This window comes from Ochotona princeps, chromosome X, assembly GCF_030435755.1.
Source record: "Ochotona princeps isolate mOchPri1 chromosome X, mOchPri1.hap1, whole genome shotgun sequence".
Taxonomy (NCBI): domain Eukaryota; kingdom Metazoa; phylum Chordata; class Mammalia; order Lagomorpha; family Ochotonidae; genus Ochotona; species Ochotona princeps.
Genome location: NC_080865.1, coordinates 80,726,111 through 80,738,877, shown reverse-complemented (window position 1 = coordinate 80,738,877; position 12,767 = coordinate 80,726,111). Strand labels below are relative to the sequence as shown.

The following is a 12,767-nucleotide window of genomic DNA, read 5'->3' as shown; positions in this document are numbered from 1 at the left end:
TATGTTCTGGACACTTTCAAAGGATTGTCGCAGTGGCTCCCAGCCTTCTAAAATCAGCCACAGGGAGCACCTGACGTTTGTCCCAGATGCAAAAGTTAAACATTGGGATAATCAATGTCATATCAGATCTGAAAAGAAAGGAACCTTTTTAGGACAAAATCAGGGATACTGGGACCCCATCAAACAATGCTTGTGATGCAGTAATATCTAGTTCAGACAACAAAACCCTGAGGTCCCATTTGGTCTTTGATCTCCTTTCAGCCATCTGATCTACACATTGCATTTCCAATCAAAAGAATTAAAAATACTAAGCCATACTTATTATCCACTAATGTGTTTAGTTCTATTCCTCCTGATAGAGTGGGACTGTTAATGAGGGGAAGCAGTTGGACTTTAAAAGTTCAGTAGTACACCCAGGAAATTTTTATGAAGATTATCATGGTTATATTCAAATAACAGCTTCCTCCCTAGCAGATTTGGATTTATGAGAGTGATCATGTTGCTCAGTTACTGCTTGTACCTCATGTAAAACCAAAATCTATAGGTCATTCTCATGCAGGAGAATTTGGTAGTACTAATAATCAAATTTTGCATAGTACACTATTAAAAGAATAGCCAATTGAATGTGAACTCTTTCTAAAAGGTAAAAGATCTGAGCTTGGCATAATGACTCAGGGGAGAATGGCCCAAAGCCTTAAGATCCTGCATGCATGTGGCAGACCCAGAAGAAGCTCATGTCTCCTGGCTTCGGATTGACTCAGCTCAGGCCATTGTGATCACTTGGGGAGGGAACCAACAGACAGAAGATCTTTGTGTCTCTCATCTCTGTAAATCTGCCTTTCCAATAAAAATAAATAGGTATTTTTAAATAAATAAAATACTTGAAGAATTAATAAATACTGAAGCGGATGTTTCTGTTATAGAACAAAAACATGGATCTCCTTCCTGCCTTTTGCAACCCGCTGATGTACAAGTTTCTGGAATGGGTTCAGTAAACAAAGTCTGGAAAAGTTTGTTTCCTTTACCTTGTGTTGGGCCAAATGGACAAAAGGGGTAATTACAGTTTCTTATGCTTATCATTGCTGTAAGTCTATGGGATCAAGACATACTTTTTCATTGGGGTGCTTGTGTTAACATATCTTCTCTATATTCTCAAACTAAAAACATTGTGCTAATTATGGACTATGCCCTAAGACAGTCATTGGGTACAAAAAGTCCTTTTTAAGTGGGGCTGCTCCTGTGCCTCCACAACCCCTGCCTTTAAAATGGCTTACAACTAAACTGGTTACGATAGAGCAGTGCCCCCCTAATAAAGAAAAGCTGGACACACTACATGATTTAGTTCAAGAACAACTAAGAGCTTCAAAAACAACTAAGAGCTTCTCATATAGAGCCTTCCACTAGCCCTTGGAATAGCACAGTGTTTGTTATAAAGGAAAAAATCAGGCAAATGGAGAATGCTGACTGACTTCAGATTTAGTGCTATAATTCAACCTAAACCCCCTTTACAGCTGGTTCCAGAAAACTGATTTCCTATTACTATTGACTTTAAAGAGTGTTTCTTTACTATTCTTCTAGCTAAAAAGGATTGTGAAAATTAGCTTTTATCATCTCTAGCTCAAATATAAAAGAATCAGCTAACAGATATTAATGAAAAGTTCTTTCTCAAACTATGGTCAATAGTCCTACTATTTCTCAGATTTTTGTTGGAGAAGTTATTTAGCCTGTTAGAGACCTTTTCCCTAATGTTTACATAGTACACTATATGAATGATTTTCTATTCTCAGCTAAAACCTCAGTATAATTGGAACAATTATTTAAAAAACCTCAAGATTATTTAACTCAGGCAGGCTTGTATATGACTCCAGAAAAATTCAAAATTTGTCCTTTTCTGATTACCTAAACACTAAAAATAATACTATCAATCCTCAAAAGATTCAAATAAAAATGGATTCCCTTAAAACTTCAAATGACTTCCCAAAAATGCTAGGTGATATTGTTTACAACCTTCTCTGGGAACTCCTACTTATCGATTATAACTTCTCTTTATTATTCTTAAGGGAGACTCAGCATGCAACAGTCCCAGGGAATTAACTCCTTCAGCCAAACAAGAGTTAGAATGGATACCAGAGCATATTCATAAAGCACAGCTTTCTCATATAAATCCTTTTGATAAAATCACACTTTTAATATTTGCAACTCCTCATTCTCCTACACGACTTTTTTTTTTAAAGATTTTTTTTATTATTATTGGAAAGCCGGATATACAGAGAGGAGGAGAGACAGAGAGGAAGATCTTCCATCCGATGATTCACTCCCCAAGTGAGCCGCAACGGGCCGGTACGCACCGATCCGATGCTGGGACCAGGAACCTCTTCCGGGTCTCCTACGCGGGTGCAGGGTCCCAAAGCTTTGGGCCGTCCTCAACTGCTTTCCCAGGCCACAAGCAGGGAGTTGGATGGGAAGTGGAGCTGCCGGGATTAGAACCGGCGCCCATATGGGATCCCGGGGCTTTCAAGGCGAGGACTTTAGCTGCTAGGCCACGCCGCCGGGCCCTCTCCTACACGACTTTTAATTCAAGGTAGCAAATAGATAGAATGGATATTTTAACCTAACCAGATAGCAACTTATTTAGAAAAATTGGAACAAGTCATTTCAAAAGACAGAAAAAGTTTGTGACTGGTCGTGTCTCTGTTAATATTGTTCTTCCCTTATCTTTCTCTCAAATTAAAACAGCCTTCCAAGAATGTTTTTGATGTGGCAAATGGCTTTAGCTGATTTTTTAAAAAATTAACCTGTCATTACCCTTCGTCTAAAGAGGTTTAGGTTAAAAAAATATTTATCTATTTTATTTGAAAGAATTGCAGAGAGAGAAAGAGAGACAGAGGGAGAGAGAGAGAAAAAGAGAGAGAGAAAGAGGGAAAGAGAGAGAGATATCTTCCATTCACTGATGCATTCACCAAATGGTTTCAATGGCCAGAGATGAGCTGATTTAAAGTCTGTAGCCAGGAGTTTCCTCCAGGTTTCCCATGTGGATGCAAGGGCCCAAGGCCTTGGACCATCCTGTACTGCTTCCCCAGGCCATTATCAGGGAGTTTGATTGGAAGTGGAGCTGCAGGGACTAGAAGTGGTATCCATATTGGATACTGGCACCACAGGTAGAGGATTATCTTGTTAAGCTTCTGTGCTGGCCCCCAAGATGTATAATTTTTTTCAAGTCTACCTTTTCAGTTTTGCCAACTAAAGTAGAACTTTATCCTGTTTCTCAAGTAATGAAAAAGCTGTTTACTAGGGTCCACAATCTAAAAACATTCAAGCCTTTCATTCTCCTGCTCAAGAAGCAGAGATTATGGCTTCTATTACTATAAGATCATCCAGGACCTCTTAATATAATTGCAGATTCTCAACCCGTAGGTAAACTTTTGACGAAATTAGAAACAGTGACTATAACTTTAGGCAATGATCCAGTTAATCAATTGCTTAAAACTTTACAAGATTTATTACATCAAAGAAAAGATCCAATTTGTATTACTCACATCAGATCTCCTTCTAATCTCCAAAACTGGTTGGTTAACAGAAGGTAATGCTGTTGTAGACAAGTTAGTTGTTGCAGTTTCTGAAGATATCCAAGATTTATATAATCTCACTCATGTAAACTCCCGAGGTCTTTGTTGTTCATTTCCTATTTCTAGAAAAGAAGCACAACTTACTGTGTTTCAATGCACTGCCTGCTCTCAATGCTCTTCTCAACTATTTCCTGAATGTGTTCAACCTCAAGAATTTCATCCATGTGAAATTTGGCAAATTGATGTTGCCCATATTCCAGTTTTTGGCAAACTTACGTAATTCATGTTTTTATTGACACTTGTTCTGGTTTTATTTACAGGAGAAGCCACGCATCATGTTATTAACCATTTATTTTCAGCCTTTTCAGTTTTGGGTCTCCCTCTACAGGTAAAAGCAGAAAATGGCCCAGCATATGCTAGCAGTATATTTCAGGAGTTGTTGTAAAGTTAGTATATTTTTCATGTTGCAGGCATTTGCTATAATCCTCAAGGCCAAAACTATTATAGAATGGACACATTTGACTTTAGAATGCCAATTTTAAAGTTACTGAATTTATTTTTTATTTAAAAAGCAGATTTACAGAGGCAAGGAGATACAAAGAGAAAGATCTTCCATCCACTGGCTTACTCGTCAAGTGGCTGCAGCGGCCAGAGCCGAGCCCATCTAAAGCCAGGAGCCTGGCGCTCCTCCCAGGTCTCTCACACTGGTGCAGCATCCCAAGGCTTTGGATTGTCCTCTACTGCATTCCCAGGCCACAAGCAGGGAGCTGGATGGGAAGTGGGGCAGCTGGAATACAAACCGGCATCTATATGAGATCCTGGATGTAAGGGGAAGATTTACCCACTAAGCTATCATGCTGGGCCCAAGCATGCCAAGTTTTAAAAGACTTATTTATTTTTACTGGAAAAGCAGATATACAGAGAAACGAGGAACAGAGAGAAAGATCTTTCATCTGTTGATTCACTACCCAAGTGGCCTCAATGCTGCAGCTGAGCTGATCCACAACAAGAAGCCAGGAATTTCTTCCTGGTCTCCCACAACGGTGCAGGGTCCCAAGGTCTTGGTCCATCATCTGCTGCTTTCCCAGGCCACAAGCAGGAAGCTGGATGGAAAGTGGAGCAGCCGGGGCATGAAATGGCATCCATATGGGAACCCAGTGCTTCCAAGGTGAGCATTTAGCCACTGAGCCGTCATGCTGTGTCCCAAATGGCAGTTATTAAAATGAAAAGATGGAATGTATAGTTATAAGTCATCTCATGTACAATTATCACAAACTCTTTATGCTTTAAACTTTTAAAATGCGGGTGAAAAAGTTAACAGCAGCAGAAAAACAAAAGATAGTCACTTCCTCTAAGCTCTCCTTACAGCCAGTCTGGTAAAAAGACCTGGCAACAGGGAAGTGGCATCCTGGGGAAGTTGTGATGTGGAGAAGAGGACATGTGCTGTGTTCCTACAGGAGCTGGTCAAGAGTGGCTGCCGGCCTGGATTAAGCCCTGCTATGGCCAAGGGGGAGCCACATATCCAAAGAGTCATGAGTGGCAATAAAAACAACCATGCAATGTAGGATGAAGAAGTCCATCAAGAAAGCAAAAAGAGAGGCTGAACTTGAATGAAGAGATGCAAGGCCCTCTGAGAAGAACAAGCAAAGCCAGCCCACCAACATGGGGTCAAGTCAAGAAGATGACACAGGAAGCAGAGACTTTGGTTAAGGAACATCATTTGCCTTATAACACTTGTACTTTGTTTTTAGCTATGAATGCTCATTATACATTCAACATTTATGTGTAAGTTGATTACTGATAAACCTGTAAATATTATAAATATTAAAGAAGGATCACTGATTTTATCCTATAAGCTTAGTTACTCTATCCCTATTTTAGGACCAATAATCTGCAAATTGATTTGCTCTCTCACAGTGTTTTCACTCCAAATATGGTTGGTATAATCTGTCTGACTCATTCCAACAGCCATGGGGTGACATAGAATTTTTCAGTTAGTATTCAGTAAATACTGATGTCAAATCTGTTGGTGACTGACTCCAGAATCCTCATTCTTTTTTTTATTGTTATCTTTTGTAGTTTTTATTTTATTTTATTTTATTGTATTGTTGTTGACAATCTTTACATAGTTAATTACGGTTAAAAAAAAGGTTCAGGGGCTATAGGGAAGTGGGTAAGACTTTTATGTCCATATTGTTTCCATCGTGTATCTGAGGTAAAGGGGGATATTGAGGGAGAAGCCCCACCCGGTTTCCCGCCCACCCCAAGTCCTGGATGTGGGGCATGCTCTGAGATATTTGCTCAAGTGGTTTTAATAGTTCTCCAGTTATGAATCGCTGCCAGTTTTGCTCGATGAGGTCGTCCACTGATTGATATGGTCCATCATAAAGTCTCCGTTTGCCCCATATTTCGCTGCCAACATATAGCTGAGATGAATGATTGACCTGTTCTGTCTTCTGTCTTTTCTTGGTTAGAGTTCTTCTTAACCATAGGTGGCCCACTTAGGAAGGTCATTTAACTATAATCACTATTGCTTTTCTTTCATAATACGTTCCAGGTTGTGTTCAGCTTCCTTGAGTGCCCGATTAAATCAGTCAGTCAATCAGCAGCCTAGAATGCATGCTAGGAAAAGTCTACCCTACAGAACTAGCAAATACAGTTCCTCTATTCAGGGACCTACCTAGCAAACAGCACTCACAAGATGACTTGGTTGGGATTCTGTGAACCAAGGCTAGAATGGAGGGCAAATCCCCATAAGGCCATCTTCTTAGGGAAAGGAATGCTAGCTGTTTCCTTACCCAGAAGGAAGAGAGATAGAAGGGCTAAGATATTTTAGTGTCCTACTGGGAAAAGACAGAAGATGTCAGCTTAGAAGAATGAAGAATCAGAAGGAACATCTGGAGACTATCATACCCAGATGTGAGGATACAATGCAGTATGCATCTCTACTTCCAGATCATAGATGGACTCCCAATGAAACTGTTTACTATATCTTGAGAATAAGATGCTGGACTTTCTGCCATTGTCCATGCCCACAATAATGGACATATGACTGTGTATTAAGAACTGTACTATAGTAATGATATAGCAGAACTCAGTGAGGGGGGAGGGAGGGGGGAGAGGATAAGGGAAATCCCAGGGCATATGGAATTGTCTTATAAAATGATAATAATAAGGAAAAAAAAGTGGGCACAGGAGGCCTGGTACAGTAGCCTAGCAGCTAAAGTCCTCACCTTGAATACACCAAAATCCTATGTGGGCACTGGCTCTAATCCCTGCAGCGTGCTTCCCATCTACCTCCCTGTTTGTGGCCTGGGAAAGCAGTCAAGGACAGCCCAAAGTCTTGGGACCCTGCACCCGCATAGGAAACCTGGAAGAGTCTCCGGGCTGCTGGTTTCGGATTGGCTCAGCTGCAGCCATTGCAGTCACCTGGGGAGCGAATCATAGGACGAAGATCTTCCTCTCTGCCTCTTCTCCTCTCTGTATATCTGCCTTTCCAATAAAAACAAACAAACAAACAAACGCCTGGTTATTAGCATCTGCTCCAATCTTCTCATTTCCCAGACAAAGAGAGTTAAAGAGGAGTAAGGAGCTGCCTGGATCAGTTTCTGATCTCCTAGCTACTGTGTTTGCCCTAAGGGTAAGAGAGGGGCAAGACAGTAAGTAAGAAACGTCCTAGAGGTACTAAGAGATCAGGTGTAGGATATGGTCACAAAGCCATCTTGTTCAAAAGGAGTATCACCAAAACTTGGGAAGTTTTGTTTTGATTTCTATCTGCTTTGTGGACTTCCTTTGATGCTGGCACCAGTATGCTGCTTGCTCTTTGCCTTGAGTTTCTGCAGCCTGGGCTGACAGCATCTATTTCCCTGGTCTGCCCACGTTCAAGCCATACTGTCAGTGGAACATGCTTCTGGATTCTCTTTACCCAGAACAGAGTATTTCCAGTGAAGAACTAAAGCTGCTTTATTCTGACAACTTAGACATATTCCAACAAAGGAGCCACAATTTTCATTTATAAAATTCTGACTGCCCTGGATTTGGTCAGGAAATACAAGTCTTCTACACGGTGTCAAAAATGAATTAACTTTCCATCTCATCCAATAAGAATGTTTCTCTGCAAACCTACAGATTTGGAGGTGGGTATGTCACCTTGCTTGGTTCCCAGACTACTTTGTCATGGAGTCAGCCTCTCTCCTAGGTCTGTATTAATCTTTGCACAAACAGAGGTGCCAAGGCCAGGAGTGGGGAGAGATCTCTCTCTGACTCTGGAATCATCTGATAACTCCCTACTGCTGGGGCTGCATGAATATCAAAGAATGCAAATTGCTTGACTCAAGTGTGGGATTTTAAAAATAGAACACATATTTATTTGAAAGGCAGGGTGGCATAGGGATAGACTGAGAGAGAGAAAGAGAGAGAAGGAGGAAGAGAATGACGAAGAGATTTTCCATCCCTTATTTCACTCCCTAAGTGCCTATAACAGCCAGTGGTGGGCCAGGCTGAAGTCAGGATACAGGAACTCATTCTGGGACTCCCATATGAGGCACTCAAGTGTTTCAGCCATCACCAACTGCCTTCCTTGTTGCATTACAGGAAGCTGCATCAGAAGCAAAGGAACCAGGACTTGAACCAGGCATTCTGATGTGAGGTGTAGGCATCCCAAATGGAGGCTTAACACTATAGACAATAATGCCCACTGCCAGAGTGGTATTATGGATATCCCATTGTCTCTTCAACAGCTTCAGGGATTTTTTTTTCCCTACACCACTATATATAGCTTTGCTGAATGCTGAGGGATGAATAGACAAACTAGATGAGGAGTGCAGGCACAGGTATTTCAGGTAGAGGGAACAGAATGTGTGAAGGTCTGATAGAGGGCTTGCAAGAAGTTCATTGGTTTGGTGTGGTAGACTGGGGCAGGGGGAAGGGGAAGTCTGAGGCTGATGAGTCGGCAGCCCTTCAAAGCTTAAGTCAGAGCCCTTCGAGGCCAGACCACAAGGAGTTTTTGCATGCCTTGCAAAGGAGTTTGGTTTTAACTTTCAGAGCCATGGGACATTCTTGGTGGAGTGTCCGTTGATGGAGGAGCTTGGAAAATTCCCGTTAGGACACAGTCCCTGCAGGTGAGCACAATAACCGCAATAGGGAGCAGCCCAGACCAGGCCAGAAAATGGTACCCACTGACATACATTTGGTGCAGGCCAGGGGTGAACCAAGCTAGGCCAGTTCATATCACCCACTGGTGAATCTGAGTGCCAGAATGGAGTGTGGGTTGGGTCGCAAAACAACCCGGTTCACATGAGGGCCAGGAATGGGGGCCAGCTGGGCTAGGCTAGGCTGTAGCACCCATGGGTGTGAGCTGGAATTGGGGGTGGGCTGGACTGACCAGGCTACAGCACTCACTGGCAAATGCCGAGGAGAGGCGGGCCATGCCAGACAGAGCCACAGCAACCAACCAACACAAGTGAGATCACGGGGGGAGGGAGCGAAGATGGTAGGGGGCTGCGAGGGGCTCCTCTGTTGGACCACCACTCCCACTGGAGAGCATGAGTTGGGATAAAGGCAGACCAGGCTGGGCAGGGCTACAATACCTGTTGGTCTTATGTGAGCTGGATTAGGGAACTGTCAGGCTGGGTTGACTGTTCCTTCTGGTGCATGCATAAATCAAAGTGGGTGTGGACTGGTTGAGCTTTGCTGCAGCATCAGCTGGCAGATGATGCCATGAGGGGAAAATTCTGTCAAGGCAAACTGCAGAACTACCTGGGGAGTACAAGATCTGGGAGTGGGCCCAGTAGGAAAAGAGTTGCACCTCCTTCTTGGGTTGCCACTCTGACTGGTGAGCATGAGAATCAGAACTGGGGTAGGCATGGCAAGACAGAATGGCACCTGTCACCACGTATGTGGGCTGGATAGTGGGGCTGGTTGGGTTGAACTAGGCTTCAATGTCCATTGACATGTATGAGAGCTAAATGGGATGTGGGACAGACTGGACCAGTCTGCTGCACATGCAGGTAATCATGGAAACCAGGGCAGTGGACAGGCCTGGTGGGAAATATTATGGGTTACTCCAACTAGGCTGCAGCTCCCATTGGTGTATGTGAAGGTCGAGTGTGTGGTGGGCAGGATTGGGCTGGGCTGCAACACCCATTGATTTGTGTAGCAAACAGGGCTGGAGACAGAACTGACCCAGCAACTGCAACCACTAGCATGTGCATAAGCTGATTGGGGCAACAGACTGTATTGGACTCTGTATTTCCAGGCACATGAGAATCAGGTCTGGGATCATCTCAGATGAAGTTGCTTTGGGGATACCTCCAACTGAACTGCTGGACTCAGAACCCCAACCATGGAGAGAATCGCAGGTTCCATGGTCTGACCATGGAGTGCATGTGTCAGAGCTGGGCCTAGTCAATGGCACAGATGGAGCAGTGGACAGCGTACCCAGGTGCATATGGAGGATATAGTGGTACATTGAAATCTGCAGAGAATACCTGGTACCACAACAGAAGACGGAGGACAGAATAAATTGATCAACTACCTCAGCCAAGTGTTGGCAGTGAGTATCTGGGCAAACAGAGACTCTAGCGTGGACTGTGTCAACCAGTGGATTCTGGAGTGATTTCATTGTGCTTAGAGTGAGGAGATTGGCAGCAGTTTAGAACTGTTGAACTATCAAAACCTCATGAGCAGGACCCTCAGAGCATGCCCCACATCAGGGACCTGGGGTGGTGTCAGGTGGCTGGACCCAGGGTGCAGAGGCATTTGGGAGGCTGGGTGTGGCTTTTCTCCTTATCTTCTTCCTTCCCCCAGATACAGGAAGGAAAAAAAAAAAAAGAAAACGTAGAAATGGTGATCTCACCCACCTTCTTTGCAGCCCTTGATCCTTATCACCCTAATTATGTAAAAATAATCAAAAAATAAAAATTAAAAAATTTTTAAAAAAGAAAATGTTACCCTGGAAAAAAATTTAAATGAAAATGTTACCCTGGGGCCGGCGTAGTGGCATAGCATGCTAAGCCTCTGGCTGTGGTTCTGGCATCACATATAAACAGCAGTTTGAGTCCAGTTACTCCACTTCTGATCTGGCTCTGCTAATGTTCCTGGGAAAGCAAGAGAGGATGATACAACTGCATGGGCCCCTTCACCCATGTGGGAGACCTGGATGCAGCTCCTGGCTTATGACTTCAGATCCATTCACCCTCAACCTTGGTGGCCATTTGGGGAGTGGACCAGCAGATGGAAATTTGATCTCTCTCTCTCTCTCTCTCTCTCTCTCTCTGTCCTCTCTGTAACACTACCTTTCAAATAAAAAATTTAAAAATATGTCTTAAAAAAGGAAACTTTACCCTATTGGAAAGGTAATTAACTTGTGAGGAAAGACAATGTTCACTTTTTCTTGGACTATATATGGGTGTATTAACACATGAGTAAAGCAGAAGTCTAAAAGAATTATCTATTTTTGAGAGGTGGATAGTGAGATAGAGGGAGTTCCCATCTCCCCAAATATCTGCAATGTCTGCGGCTGGACCACACTGAGGTTAGCAGCCAGGGATTCAAACCATGTCTCCTACATGACTGGCTGTGGGATCTGCCCCACAGATTTCTCTAGTACCCCGTTGCTGGAGGGGGTGAGCCTGCTGCCCGCCACCCAACCTCCCGGTGCACGAGAGACAAACAGATGGGCAGAGGTTCTGTCCAGCAGTTCCGGTTTATTTGGGAAGTACAGATTCTTACGTAGGGTAAGGGATAGCGTCAGGCTATGAATTTCAGGAATTCCAGGAGGGGAGAAACTAGGAGCCAGTTACTAGGAGAATGACTGCGAAAGCCAGCTCCAATCAGTCTTTCTTTGAAACAACTTGACCCCTGCTCTGGTTCACGCCCAGGGCTCTGTCCTTGGCTGCCATATTGCTCATCACATGTAACCCAGTGACCTTGACTGTTAGTCGCCATTTTATTGACTTAGAGAACCCTTTGCCCCTGAGCCCCACAACTGGCAAGGGCCCAACTAGGTTAACCATTGTTGCGATCACTCAGGATCTATTTCAGCAGGAAGTTGAAACTGAGAGCAGGGCCAGGACTCAAACCCAAGCACTTGGTTATGGCATGCATACAAGAGTCTCAAGTGGTGGCTTACCTACTAGGCCAGACACCAACCCCTCCCCCCCGAGTAGAAATCTTTAGGCTGAGAAGAGCCCAATAGCATGTTGAGACCTGTAGCATGTTGGGAACTGTGGGCCTGGCACTGTTGCTTTAACAGCATTTTCCCAGTGCTGATCTTTCTTTTTTTTCTTTAAAGCAAAGTATTGATTTTTGAAAGGCAAATTTACAGAGAGAAGGAAAGACGGAGAGAAAGATCTTCCATCTACTAGTTTACTCCTCAAGTGGCCATGAAGCCAGAGCTGCACTGATCCATAGCCAGGAGCGAGGAGTTTCTTCTGGTTCTCCCAGATGGGTGCAGGGTCCCAAGGCTTTGGGTCCTCCTCTACTGCTTTCCCAGGCCACAAGTAGGGAGCTGGATGGGAAGTGGAGCAGCTGGGCCACCTTCAATCGAACTAACACCCATGTGGGATTCCAGCACATGCAAGGGGAAAATTAGCCAGTTGAGCCACCACACTGGGCCATATTTTTAAATTTTTGAGTCCCTACCACAGTGTCTTCTATAATGGTTGCATGTTTTTACATTCTAATCAGTAATGCACAAAGGTTCTAGGTGTTTATACATACTTACCAATGCTCGGTATTTTTGATCTTGAAAGTAGCAGCCATCCTTATGAATGTGATTTGGCAGCTCATTGGGGTTTCAATTTGCATTCTCTAGTGATTAGTGATGAACATCTTATGTGCTTATGGGTCATTTGTGGATGGCAATGTACATATTCAAGCCCTTTGCCCATTTATTTTATTTTTTATTTTTATTATTCAAAAGGCTGAGTTAGAGAGGAAGACACCCACCCACCCACACCCACACACACACACACAGAGAGAGAGAGAGAGAGAGAGAGAGAGAGAGAGAGAGAGAGAAGAGATCTTTCATTTGCTGTTTTACTCCCCTAATGGCTACAATGGCCAAGGCTGAGCTGATCCAAAGCCAGGAGTCAGCAGCTTTTTATAGGCTTTGGGCCGTCCTCTACTGCTTTCCCAGGCCACAGGCAGGGAGCTGGATGGGAAATGGAGCAGCCAGGACAGGAATCAGTGCCCATGTGG

The 12,767-nt window shown here is 43.7% G+C and overlaps 1 pseudogene; it reads right to left on the bottom strand.

The window, feature by feature from the left end:
• The window catches only part of LOC101535212 (large ribosomal subunit protein eL32-like), a 49,245-nt pseudogene extending 36,916 nt beyond the window's left edge, over positions 1–12,329 (bottom strand).
• Positions 12,330–12,767: the final 438 nt, after the last annotated feature.